Source organism: Dermochelys coriacea, chromosome 3 (assembly GCF_009764565.3).
Source record: "Dermochelys coriacea isolate rDerCor1 chromosome 3, rDerCor1.pri.v4, whole genome shotgun sequence".
Classification (NCBI taxonomy): Eukaryota; Metazoa; Chordata; order Testudines; family Dermochelyidae; genus Dermochelys; species Dermochelys coriacea.
Window position 1 is genome coordinate 109,595,739 of NC_050070.1, and position 12,008 is coordinate 109,607,746.

Sequence of the window (12,008 nt, forward strand, 5' to 3'; positions counted from 1 at the left end):
TCCTCATCTGAGAAGCTTTAGGAGCATGCAAAGAATACTAAGGGTCTTAGCCTTCTCCCATTTGAGCCAAGGATGTGGACCATGATGTTTGGAATGTTAAATTAACTTCTGAATGGGTTTTTCTCTGAGCGGGGTGTCTTGCTGACCCGGTATTGATCCTGTGTATCTGCTTACAATCAAAATGCTGTAGGTCCCATAGATTTAATGACGCAGTGCAGTGCAGTGCTTTGCAGTGGGAAATGACTTTTCCCTCACTTATGAGTGCTTTTATAAATTATGGGTAAAACACAAGAAATCTTAGGAACAGGAAAAAGACCATCTGGCTGGATATGCCTGCCTGTATTTTGGTTAATTTCAGTCCCACCTATGTGTTTTTTACCATGTTCCCAATCCCATCTTTTGCCAGAAATAAAGGTAGGTGTCTCTAAAACTCATTTGCATTATTTGGTTTAATTGCTGTTCCTGGTAATTTATTCTGGATGCTTCCTGACTTTTTAAAATTATGGCATTTTTGACCTTCCAGTGTAATTTCTAAAGTTAAGGTCCCTGATCCTGCATTCCTATTTCAGGCAGGACACCATTAGAGTCAGCAGGAGTCCTGCCTCAGTAAGGAATGCACAATCTGGCCCCAAATAGCCAAACAAAAGCCAATGCATAAATATGATCTATCTCAGTGTAAACCTTAAGGGCAATTCTGTCCTCCAACAGTGACAAGCTTCACAGCTGCTGAAGGGGACGCGTGAACCCTGTATGTTTATCACAAAATTGAATGATATCTTTTTCTCCACAAGTACATGATTTGGCAATGAGATAATTTTGCCAGACAGTAGGTTTGTATTTGGTGCAGGCTTTTATGTTATGAGAAAAGTTTGAAAAGTAAAACATCTTTGGTGCTGTTACAACTTGCCCCTGGAACTGAACATTGTTACATCTATATTAATAAAAGTTAGAGGAATGGATAGCTCAGGGGATTAGCAATTATGGAGCTTTTCATCTCTACAGCACCAATTCTAATCTGCCTGCATTGGTAATATCTAATGCAGCTCAGATGCACCCAGAATTTGGCCTCAGCCTTGACAAACTTTCAGACCTCTTTACAAATATTATTTATGCATCCCTCCATCTCTGTGAACTTACCAAATGTTGTTATGCTCATTTTACTGACAGGCAATATTATTGCTGTATATTTTATTAGTTCTTAAGATAAAGACAGAGTAAAAAGGAGTTTTGAAATAAGACATAAAGAAAGAGGCCTAAATAATGTAGCGAGACCAAATTCAGTTTTGTACAGAACATTAGGCAGACATTTACTCAGCCGTATTTCTTTAATATATAGTAACTTGAACTTCATCTATCGTGTTTGTATGTTATCTCACACTTCTATAGGACACTTTCCCATGAGAAAGGCACTGAAAATGTGCCAGGTTGGGTTTGGGTTTTTGATTTCTTTTTACATTTCAAACTACTCAATAAAACACCACTTGTGAAAGATCCAAAAAAACATGTAGAAATATATTTTCCCCACATGGGAATTTGGCTGGTCTCAGCATCAGAAACCTGAATATCAGGAGAGCAGGACAACATATTGAGGAATTTATTAAAGAAAAATTAATGGAGTATTGGATGGTGCAGGGAGTTGGAAATAGGTTACTCCAGGCTGTGAATGCAATTGAAAATCGTTATAATCTGAAAATGGTTTGGTGGTCCATATGGATTGGTAGTTTCTCTGCCTAATAGACATCCACCTATATCACAAAAACTACAGTACTTACACATATTTAACACCCTTTCCAGCAGTTTCAGTGGAGGCTAGTGAATAAGGGTATGATGCAACAAAGCATTTAAAAGCAGATGCTTTCCTGGATTAGGGCCTAAATGGGTATAGAGACTGAACTGTTAAAACATGTGGTCTCTCCAGAATAGGGGTAATTATGAGGGAATCTGCACTGCTGTTACTCATTCTGTAACTGTTCTGGAAAGGATTACATTTCCATCTGACAGCTTTTACCACCATGAAATTCTATTTAATTTGTAGAAAAACAATGAATCTGACTCAGGGCTGTATTTTCTGGGTGCTCAACTTGATACCTGTGGTCTGATCTGCAGAAGTGCTGAGTACATACAGCTGCAACAGAAATCACTGGGAACTTCTGAATGGGAACTGTGATTTTCATATATAAAGTGTTATATAATGCTATATATTCTGAAAAATCAGGATTTTGTCATCTCAAATTGGGCACCCAAAATTAGTGGATTTTTTTAACCTTGATCTGTGTGCTTTAGTTCCCCATCTATAAAATGGTGATAATACCACCCCCACTTGTCACAGGTTGTTGTGAAGATTAATTAATATTTGTGAAGCATTCTGATCCTATAGTGACGATTATCATAAAAAAGACCATGAGAAAGTTAATAATTCTGTCTTAAGAGCAGCCTTTGAATAGTGTGCTGAAAATAAGGCCGGGGGCCAATGAGGAAAAGATAAAATATTAAATAGCTGCTCATTAAGTGAGCACCATAGATCCTGTGCACTGAATGAGGCAGGGGTACTATGAGAAAACTAGAATTTGATCATGTCATTAAAGATTATCATAATGTATACATGCCAAGGGGCCAAATTAAGATTGCGCAAGCAACCTTTATTCTCCCACATTTGTAGTGCTTGACTTTTGAACCTTAAAAATGCTCTTTTCATGTCGTTTGTGTGTATTTGTAATTTCATAGGTTTGAAAAAAACCCGGAAAAATTAGAAATTCCATCATGTGGAATCATATTGACCCCACCTAGTGCATCCTCAAGGTTGGAACCATTAGATCCACTGCACAGATCTCTGTTGTGACAGGTTGGACCCCCACCCCTTCCGGGGTGCCACTTGATGTATTGGGGTCCCACTGAGTCTGCCCGTTCCACCAGCCTGGGTTCCCTCATCCTGTCCTGCTGCACACACACACACACACACACACACAGGTAGGAACATACACACAGGTAGGAACACAAAGAGTCTGCAAAGAGCTCTGTGTGGGAAGACTCAGCTCAGAGAATTACCCAGCACTCTGGTGCACATACCTCCTGGAGGGTAAACCCAAAATTATGTTGTCTTGCACTTTATAGAGATCTCCAAGTGTAAGCTCATGAAATTCGTTCCCTCCCTCAACGTGGAGGAAGATATGCAAAACTTTTTGATCTTCCCCTCCCCCCCACAGTTATGAATTGCACAAACTGGGTTTCAGAATAAACAGAAAACAAGTTTATTAGCTGCAAAAGGTAAATTCAGTGATTATAAGGGATAGCAAACAGAACAAAGCAGATTACTGAGCAAATAAAACAAACATGCAAACTAGGCTTAATACATTTAAGAAATTGGCTACAAATAGTAATTTCTCACCCTAAATGTTCTTTTATGCAGGTTGCAGAATTTCTTGAAGGTAAACTGCACTGCTTGCAGCTTAATCTCCAGGGATTCCCTTCACAGGCTGACCTTTCTCTCCTGGGCTCAGCCCCTGCCCCCCCCCAACCCCCCAGCTTAGTTCCTTTGTTTCTTCAGGTGTTTTCAGCAATCTTCCTCCTTGGGTGAGGAGGCCGTGGAGAGGAGCCAAAATTAACTCACTCCCCAGGCTTAAATGGGATTTGCATATGGCAGGAATCCTTTCTTTCTCAGTTTGATCCCCCTTCCAGAGGAAAAGTACAAGCATTTCAAGATGGTATCCTGTACCAGGTGACATGATCACATGGCCCTGCAGTGTCAAAGCAGCCTCCCAGGAAACCTCTCAGGAAGGAGGGAGATTAGTATCTTCAGAGTCCTATTGTCCTTCCTAATGGCCCATCCAGGTTGTTTGCATACTGTCTGGTGGGCGTTCCCCAGGTGAAAACACAGTTGTGATCACATAGTCAATATTTCTAATTTCAGATACAGAAATGATATATGTATACAAATGATATCTCACACAACCCATCTTGCATAAAACATATCTTAGCTATGCCATATTCATATTATAACAATATTTCTATGAAGGATATGGGGCATAATGTCACTTGAGCTAATAGAATAATTGACAGCAGTAGTAGGTTGTGATCCTCTGTGTGAACCATCACTAAAGGGGGATGAGACACACACTTTGCCAGTGGGTCTCACAGCTATTTGCTGATAGCAGAGGAATGGTTAGACACAGGAATCTTAGGTTGCATTCCAGACTTGGGGAGGGGAGTGTACTACAGTGGACACAAACTCTTCTACCTGTTTCCCTCAAGCTTAACCCCTTCATCCCCATCTCCTCCAATCGGTCCCAGTCATGTTTATTGTCCAGTTCTCTTCACCTACCAGTCCTAGTCTCCATTCCTCAGGCTTCTCATCCTGTCCAGTTTCTCTGGGCTCATCGTTTGAAGTCTGAATCTTCCACTTCAAGTCTCTCCACACCCTTATACTCATTCCCAGTCTCATTGGCCAGCCATTCCCAGTACCCCCTTTATCCAGTCTGTCTTTCCACTCTCCCAACCCCAGTTCTAAGTGCTAGACTCCCTCGGGCTCCACATCCAATCTAGTGTCCCTCCCTACCTTCAGCTCCTTGACTGATTTCGGTTTTTCTCCCTCAGCCAACTAGCTCCCAGTTCCCCCACTGGCTCCCAGTCCCAGACTCCTTGCTGACTAGTCCCAGGCTCCACATCACTGGCTCCCAGTCCCAGATTCCCCTTCCCCCCCATCTCCCAGTCCAAATCTCATTGTCATTCTTTCTCTTCCCTTTCCCTGCTCCAGTCCCAGTCTTACCAGACTCCTTGACCCAATCTACTCCTTTCCTTCCTCCGTGTTCCAGCTCTGGGTAGGATTGTCACCTCTGAAGTACAAAAAACTAGGATGTTCCTGAGCCCATAAAACTGGAGAGCTGGCAGTGTATACTAAGCACCCTTACAGATTTTTTGAGACAGATACTTCAAAAAAAAGAGGGCGGGAGAACAATCCTGGGAAAACCTGGACAGGTGGCAATCCTTGCTCTGTTCCCCTCTGCATTCAAGTCAAGTGGCTTCCTTCTCCTCTGTGCTGCCTAGGTGCAGAGGGATCATTGAGAGAACAGGAGAGATGGGCTCAGTGCTCTCATTTCCAGTTCCCCAGGCCAGAGCAGCTGGAAACAGTCATAACAGGGAAAGTCTGGCTTCACCCTGCAGCCCTGGGCTGGTGCATAGAATATCAGGGTTGGAAGAGACCTCAGGAAGTCATCTAGTACAACCCCCTACTTCAAAGCAGGACCAATCCCCAACTAAATCATCCCAGCCAGGGCTTTGTCAAGCCTGACCTTAAAAACTTCCAAGGAAGGAGATTCCACCAACTCCCTGGGTAACGCATTCCAGTGCTTCACCACCCTCCTAGTGAAAAAGTTTTTCCTAATATACAACCTAAACCTCCCCCACTGCAACATGAGACCATTACTCCTCGTTCTGTCATCTGCTACCACGGAGAACAGTCTAGATCCATCCTCTTTGGAACCCCCTTTCAGGTAGTTGAAAGCAGCTATCAACCCCCCCTCATTCTTCTCTTCCGCAGACTAAACAATCCCAGTTCCCTCAGCTTCTCCTCATCAGTCATGTGTTCCAGTCCCCTAATCATTTTTGTTGCCCTCTGCTGGAAGTTTTCCAATTTTTCCACATCCTTCTTGTAGTGTGGGGCCCAAAATTGGACACAGTACTCCAGATGAGGCCTCACCAATGTCAAATAGAGGGGAATGATCAAGTCCCTCGATCTGCTGGCAATGCCCCTACTTATACAGCCGAAAATGTCAGTGACCTTCTTGGCAACAAGGGCACACTGTTGATTCATATCCAGCTTTTCGTCCACTGTAACCCCTAGGTCCTTTTCTGCAGAACTGCTGCCTAGCCATTCGGTCCCTAGTCTGTAGCGGTGCATGGGATTCTTCCGTCCTAAGTGCAGGACTCTGCACTTGTCCTTGTTGAACTTTATCAGATTTCTTTTGGCCCAATCCTCTAATTTGTCTAGGTCACTCTGTATCCTACCCTACCCTCCAACGTATCTAGCTCTCCTCCCAGTTTAGTGTCATCTGCAAACTTGCTGAGGGTGCAATCCACACCATCCTTCAGATCAGTAATGAAGATATTGAACAAAACCGGCCTGAGGACCAACCCTTGGGGCACTCCACTTGATACTGGCTGCCAACTAGACATGGAGCCATTGATCACTACCCGTTGAGCCCGACAATCTAGCCTGCTTTCTATTCACCTTATTGTCCATTCATCTAGCCTATACTTCTTTAACTTACCAGCCAGAATACTGTGGGAGACCGTGTCAAAAGCTTTGCTAAAGTCAAGGAACAACACGTCCACTGCTTTCCCCTCATCCATAGAGCCAGTTATCTCATCATAGAAGGCAATTAGATTAGTCAGGTTAGTCTCTGTTATTCCAATCACATCATAATTCCTTGACTGTGCCAGGACTTCCAGTTCTCCCTGCGTGTTTCCCAGGCTTCTTGCATTTGTGTATAGGCACTTGAGATAACTTGCTGTTTGTCCTACTTTCTTAGTATGAGGCAGGAGCCCTCCCCTTTCGCATTCTCCTGCTCATGCTTCCTCTCGGTATCCCACGTCCCCACTTACCTCAGGGCTTTGGTCTCCTTCCCCCGGTGAACCTAGTTTAAAGCCCTCCTCACTAGGTTAGCCAGCCTGCTTCCAAAGATGCTCTTCCCTCTCTTCGTTATGTGGAGCCCGTCTCTGCCTAGCACTCCTCCTTCTTGGAACACCATCCCATGGTCAAAGAATCCAAAGCCTTCTCTCTGACACCACCTGTGTAGCCATTCGTTGACTTCCTCGATTTGATGGTCTCTACCCAGGCCTTTTCCTTCTATGGGGAGGATGGACGAAAACATCACTTGCGCCTCAGACTCCTTTATCCTTCTTCCCAGTGCATGTTCAGTTGGTACATGGCGATGACTCATACGAAGAAAGCAGGACAAGTAGGCTGGTCAGCACTGCAAGCTGAGAGAGAGTCAAGCATGCTCAGTGAGGATGGAATCCACAGAGATTTTAACTGCTAACATTGAAAAGTCTCTACCAAGCAAAGGTTTATAACATGGCTGAATTTGAGTAGATTTTCACAGGGATGGAAAAAGACACATCCCTGACATGAATGCCTCTCCTGCCAAATTTCAAGTCCCTGCTGCAAAGTATGGTGGTGGTAGTGATCTTCAAAGAAAAGATAGCTGGAACTTTTACCATGGGCAAAATGACATTTTTCTGTATCCTTGTTCTTGGAAATGGCTGAACCATTTTGCCTGAAAATTTCCAGAACAATTCAGCCTGAGACAGACACCCAGAATCAACAATGTTATCCCAAACTGTTCAAGTTTGGCAACGTTATAATAAATTGAAAACAGGATTTCAAATGGGAAGTGTCAAGCAACCTTAATAATAGGTGGCATGACCAGCCCTGCCTATAATAATTTTCAAGATTTTCCCTACTGCAGTTCCAGTTTGACCAGTCCAAAGGAGACAGAGGCTGTAGGAAAGTTATAAAACTCCCTCGCTGAATAAATCCCACAGAACTTCATCTTGCGGTTTAGTCTCAAATAAGCTTCTTTCATGCATGACTGTAAGCAATTGAGGTCTACATGTTGTTTTGTTTCCATGAGAAAAGAGGCAATAATATTGGATTTCTTTGATGTTAGAAGTGACTATGACAGTCCCACTGAGACATTAACTTGTAATTTATATATGGTTAGAAGAATGAGGAGGCCTCTAACTGAGTTACTCAAGAGCAAAGTGATGGTAGGATTTGAAAAAAGTACATGGAGGTTTATAGAACAGAATACAGGCAGCTAATTCTAGAGGGATTCAGAAACAGGTATGTGTTTGTGCAACACTTGGAAATATATGTGACAGATTCCCCTTATCCTTCTCAAAAAGTGTTGCATCCAAACAGTCTTCACTGAACTCACTCTCTGTCCCCAAATTACAATAGAGATGAAAGGTCAAATTGTCTCTGTGCCAGACTCCGAGGGATGGAGAGCATCTGGGAGCTGGTGACAGTGCCAGCTGCACTTTCCATGCCACTTAAAGCTTCTGTAGTCTATTCTAAGTTGAGCCACTGATGTCGAGTGTTTATTGGATCCTCCACCAGAGGAGGGTATGCATATCAGAGATCTCCACACCCTTCCTTATTCCTTCCCTGACCCTTTCTCATCCCCTACACCAAAGTTAGTCAGACTACAAAGAGGCATGGGACTCAGCCCTGTGTTGCTGGCTCAAAGGGACAGCAATGAGCCATAGAATCTGACCAGAAGTGAATTATCTAACAAAACCATATTAAGCTGACTCTCTCCACTGGGCTGCCAAGTCCATCCTGTCTTCTTCTGTATCGGATGTTTAGAGTGTAAGTGCTTTAGGACAGGAACTTATTTTAATTTTATGTTTTCGGCCAAGCTTGCATGGACCTCCACTCAACTTGAAGGCATTTCTCTGTTTGTCTGTCTGTCTGTAATGTCACAGGCTTCAGAGTAGCAGCCGTGTTAGTCTGTATTCGCAAAAAGAAAAGGAGTACTTGTGGCACCTTAGAGACTAACAAATTTATTAGAGCATAAGCTTTCGTGAGCTACAGCTCACTTCATCGGATGCATCCGATGAAGTGAGCTGTAGCTCACGAAAGCTTATGCTCTAATAAATTTGTTAGTTTCTAAGGTGCCACAAGTACTCCTTTTCTTTTTGTCTGTAATGTGATACCTTTTGAACGCCACATCTGATCAATTCCAAAAGGTCAAGGAATATCCTAGGCAGCGATGGACAGAGCCCTGTGGATTTGGGAAAAATCAGAAAACTGAAATGAAGGGAAGGGGGAAATCACCTGGAGCTCCTTCCATCTGTTTAGCACAGCCTGCCATAGCTTCAGGTTCCTCTGCAGCTGCGTATAGCTCAAACTGGCTAATGACACCCATAGCTGAGCATCCTCCTAATAGAGTTTAATATGCTGGCATCCTTACACCCTGAATGATTTATTGCCAAGATAAATAATAATGGCAGTGGTGGGAAGCATGCTGGGGGTAATGTGGATAGTGGGCGAGTGCACATTCCCTGGCTTTGGAGGGAGAATGGGGGACTCTGATATGGAGGGCAGTGGGAGGGGGCACACACAAACCCCAACCTGGGAGAGGGGAATTAGGGACCCTGCTATGAGGGGAGGGGCACACAGAGCCTCTACCATGGAGTGAAGGTGGGAATGGGGGACAGGCAGAGACCCTGGCAAGGGTGGGGAGAATGAGGGAGGAGGAAGTGATGGGCATACAGAACCTCTAATGGGGGCTGATTGGGTGATAGGGTGGGGAAAGGGGTGCACACAGAACCCCTGTCAGAGGAATTTTAGAGAGTCCCTGAACTAGAGGGAGATGGGAGGGTAGCACAGAAGGAGCTTGTGGACTGGGATGGAGGGATGCAAAAGCCCCTGCTGTGTACAGTGAGCTGGGTCTACACAAGCTATGAAGTCTGTGACCCCCCTACCATACATAACTGAGTGCATTTCAGTACTCAACACATAAGGGTGATAACAGATCTGGTATTCTTCATTCAGAACAAATTATCTGGCCTTTCTGGTCTCTGTATGATATAACCATGTAATGGAGCTTTGTGGCCTCTGTCCACAGGGGTTACAAGAATATAGAACTATTCTCTATTGCAGAATGTGGTCTCTCTGAGAGCGAGGACATCCTGCCTGATTCTCCTCTCACTTCTGTTGGTTTTATGTTTGTTTTCACTGGAGTGATTCCTGATTTAGACCAGTGTAAATGAGAGGAGAATCAGGCTCATGCAGAGTAAATCTTCATTGGCTGGCAGTACAGAATATCTAAGTGTTCTCTGGGGTAGATAAGTGGGGAAGTCTCTGCTACAGATTACTTTAATGTATGACCAAAATTAATCTATCCCCTACCACTTTCTGGAGCACGCTCAGTATTCATGTTTTTTCCAACAGCAAAATACACAAGGCCAAATTTATTCCTTGTATAATCCCACTGACCTAAACCAGGAATGAATGTGAGCTAAGATGCACTTCTACAGGTCTGTTTGAATGGAATTGCATATGTTTTAAGATAGCAACAATGTTACTTTCATATATAAACTATCAGGTATTTCATGTTGGTGAACTAGTCGTATAAAGTCTTCAGTGGGGAGTTCATAGCACAGGTCTTATTACCATTGAAACAGGAGCAAACTATCCTCCAAGGTTTCAAATTCTGGCAGGCAAGCAATACCACATATCTGAGCTTGAGTTTGCAGCTCAGTGCCATTCCACTCCCGCCTTCTTAGGCTAACTTCTAGACCTTCAACAACGACTACTCTGATTAAGCCCTGAAGCTGGAATAGGCAGTTGAAATCAGAATGCAGGCAGTTGATAAAAGCATCTGGAAAGACCTGAATTTTTTTCTGTTAAGTATTGCTGTGAATTGTGACAAAGCCTAGATGTATATGGAATGCAAACGTGATCACAGATGATCAGATTAGAAAGAAAATAGGCTTTACAGGATATCTTTTGCTCCCGCCATCCTCTTTATATTAATCTTTGATTATCTCCAGTGAGAGAGTTTTCCACAAGTGGATCTGCAGCATTCAGTGGAAGGACAAAGGAGGGAAATATTTTAATTTACAGGTTTGCATTAGTGACATGAGCATGACATTAATGACACAAAATCCACAAGTTGCTGTGTGATTACCATTGTTTCCAGTGGAATGGCTCTGTGGTTTACACCTGGACTTCCTTCCAGAACAGAAAAGGGTGGAAGGGTTTATGTTAAACAGACCAGTCAGCTTAACTTCTGTACCCGGAAAGATAATGGAGGAATTAATTAAGCGATCAGTTTGAAAACAACTAGAAGACAATAAGGTGATAAGTAACAGTCAGCATAGATTTCTCAAAAATAAATAGTGTCAAACCAACCTGATAGCTTTCTTTGACAAGGTATCAGAGTAGCAGCCGTGTTAGTCTGTATTCGCAAAAAGAAAAGGAGTACTTGTGGCACCTTAGAGACTAACAAATTTATTAGAGCATAAGCTTTCGTGAGCTACAGCTCACTTCATCGGATGCATTTGGTGGAAAAAACAGAGGAGAGATTTATATACACACACACAGAGAACATGAAACAATGGGTTTATCATACACACTGTAAGGAGAGTGATCACTTAAGATAAGCCATCACCAGCAGCAGGGGGGGGAAGGAGGAAAACCTTTCATGGTGACAAGCAGGTAGGCTAATTCCAGCAGTTAACAAGAATATCAGAGGAACAGTGGGGGGTGGGGTGGGAGGGAGAAATACCATGGGGAAATAGTTTTACTTTGTGTAATGACTCATCCATTCCCAGTCTCTATTCAAGCCTAAGTTAATTGTATCCAGTTTGCAAATTAATTCCAATTCAGCAGTCTCTCGTTGGAGTCTGTTTTTGAAGCTTTTTTGTTGAAGTATAGCCACTCTTAGGTCTGTGATCGAGTGACCAGAGAGATTGAAGTGTTCTCCAACTGGTTTTTGAATGTTATAATTCTTGACGTCTGATTTGTGTCCATTCATTCTTTTACGTAGAGACTGTCCAGTTTAGCCAATGTACATGGCAGAGGGGCATTGCTGGCACATGATGGCATATATCACATTGGTAGATGCGCAGGTGAACGAGCCTCTGATAGTGTGGCTGATGTGATTAGGCCCTATGATGGTATCCCCTGAATAGATATGTGGACAGAGTTGGCAACGGGCTTTGTTGCAAGGATAGGTTCCTGGGTTAGTGGTTCTGTTGTGTGGTGTGTGGTTGCTGGTGAGTATTTGCTTCAGATTGGGGGGCTGTCTGTAAGCAAGGACTGGTCTGTCTCCCAAGATCTGAGAGAGCGATGGCTCGTCCTTCAGGATAGGTTGTAGATCCTTGATGATGCATTGGAGGGGTTTTAGTTGGGGGCTGAAGGTGATGGCTAGTGGCGTTCAACTTCATGAAAAAACTCGCACAGATACAGACAGACATCATCTTCCTCTCCAAATGCAAAC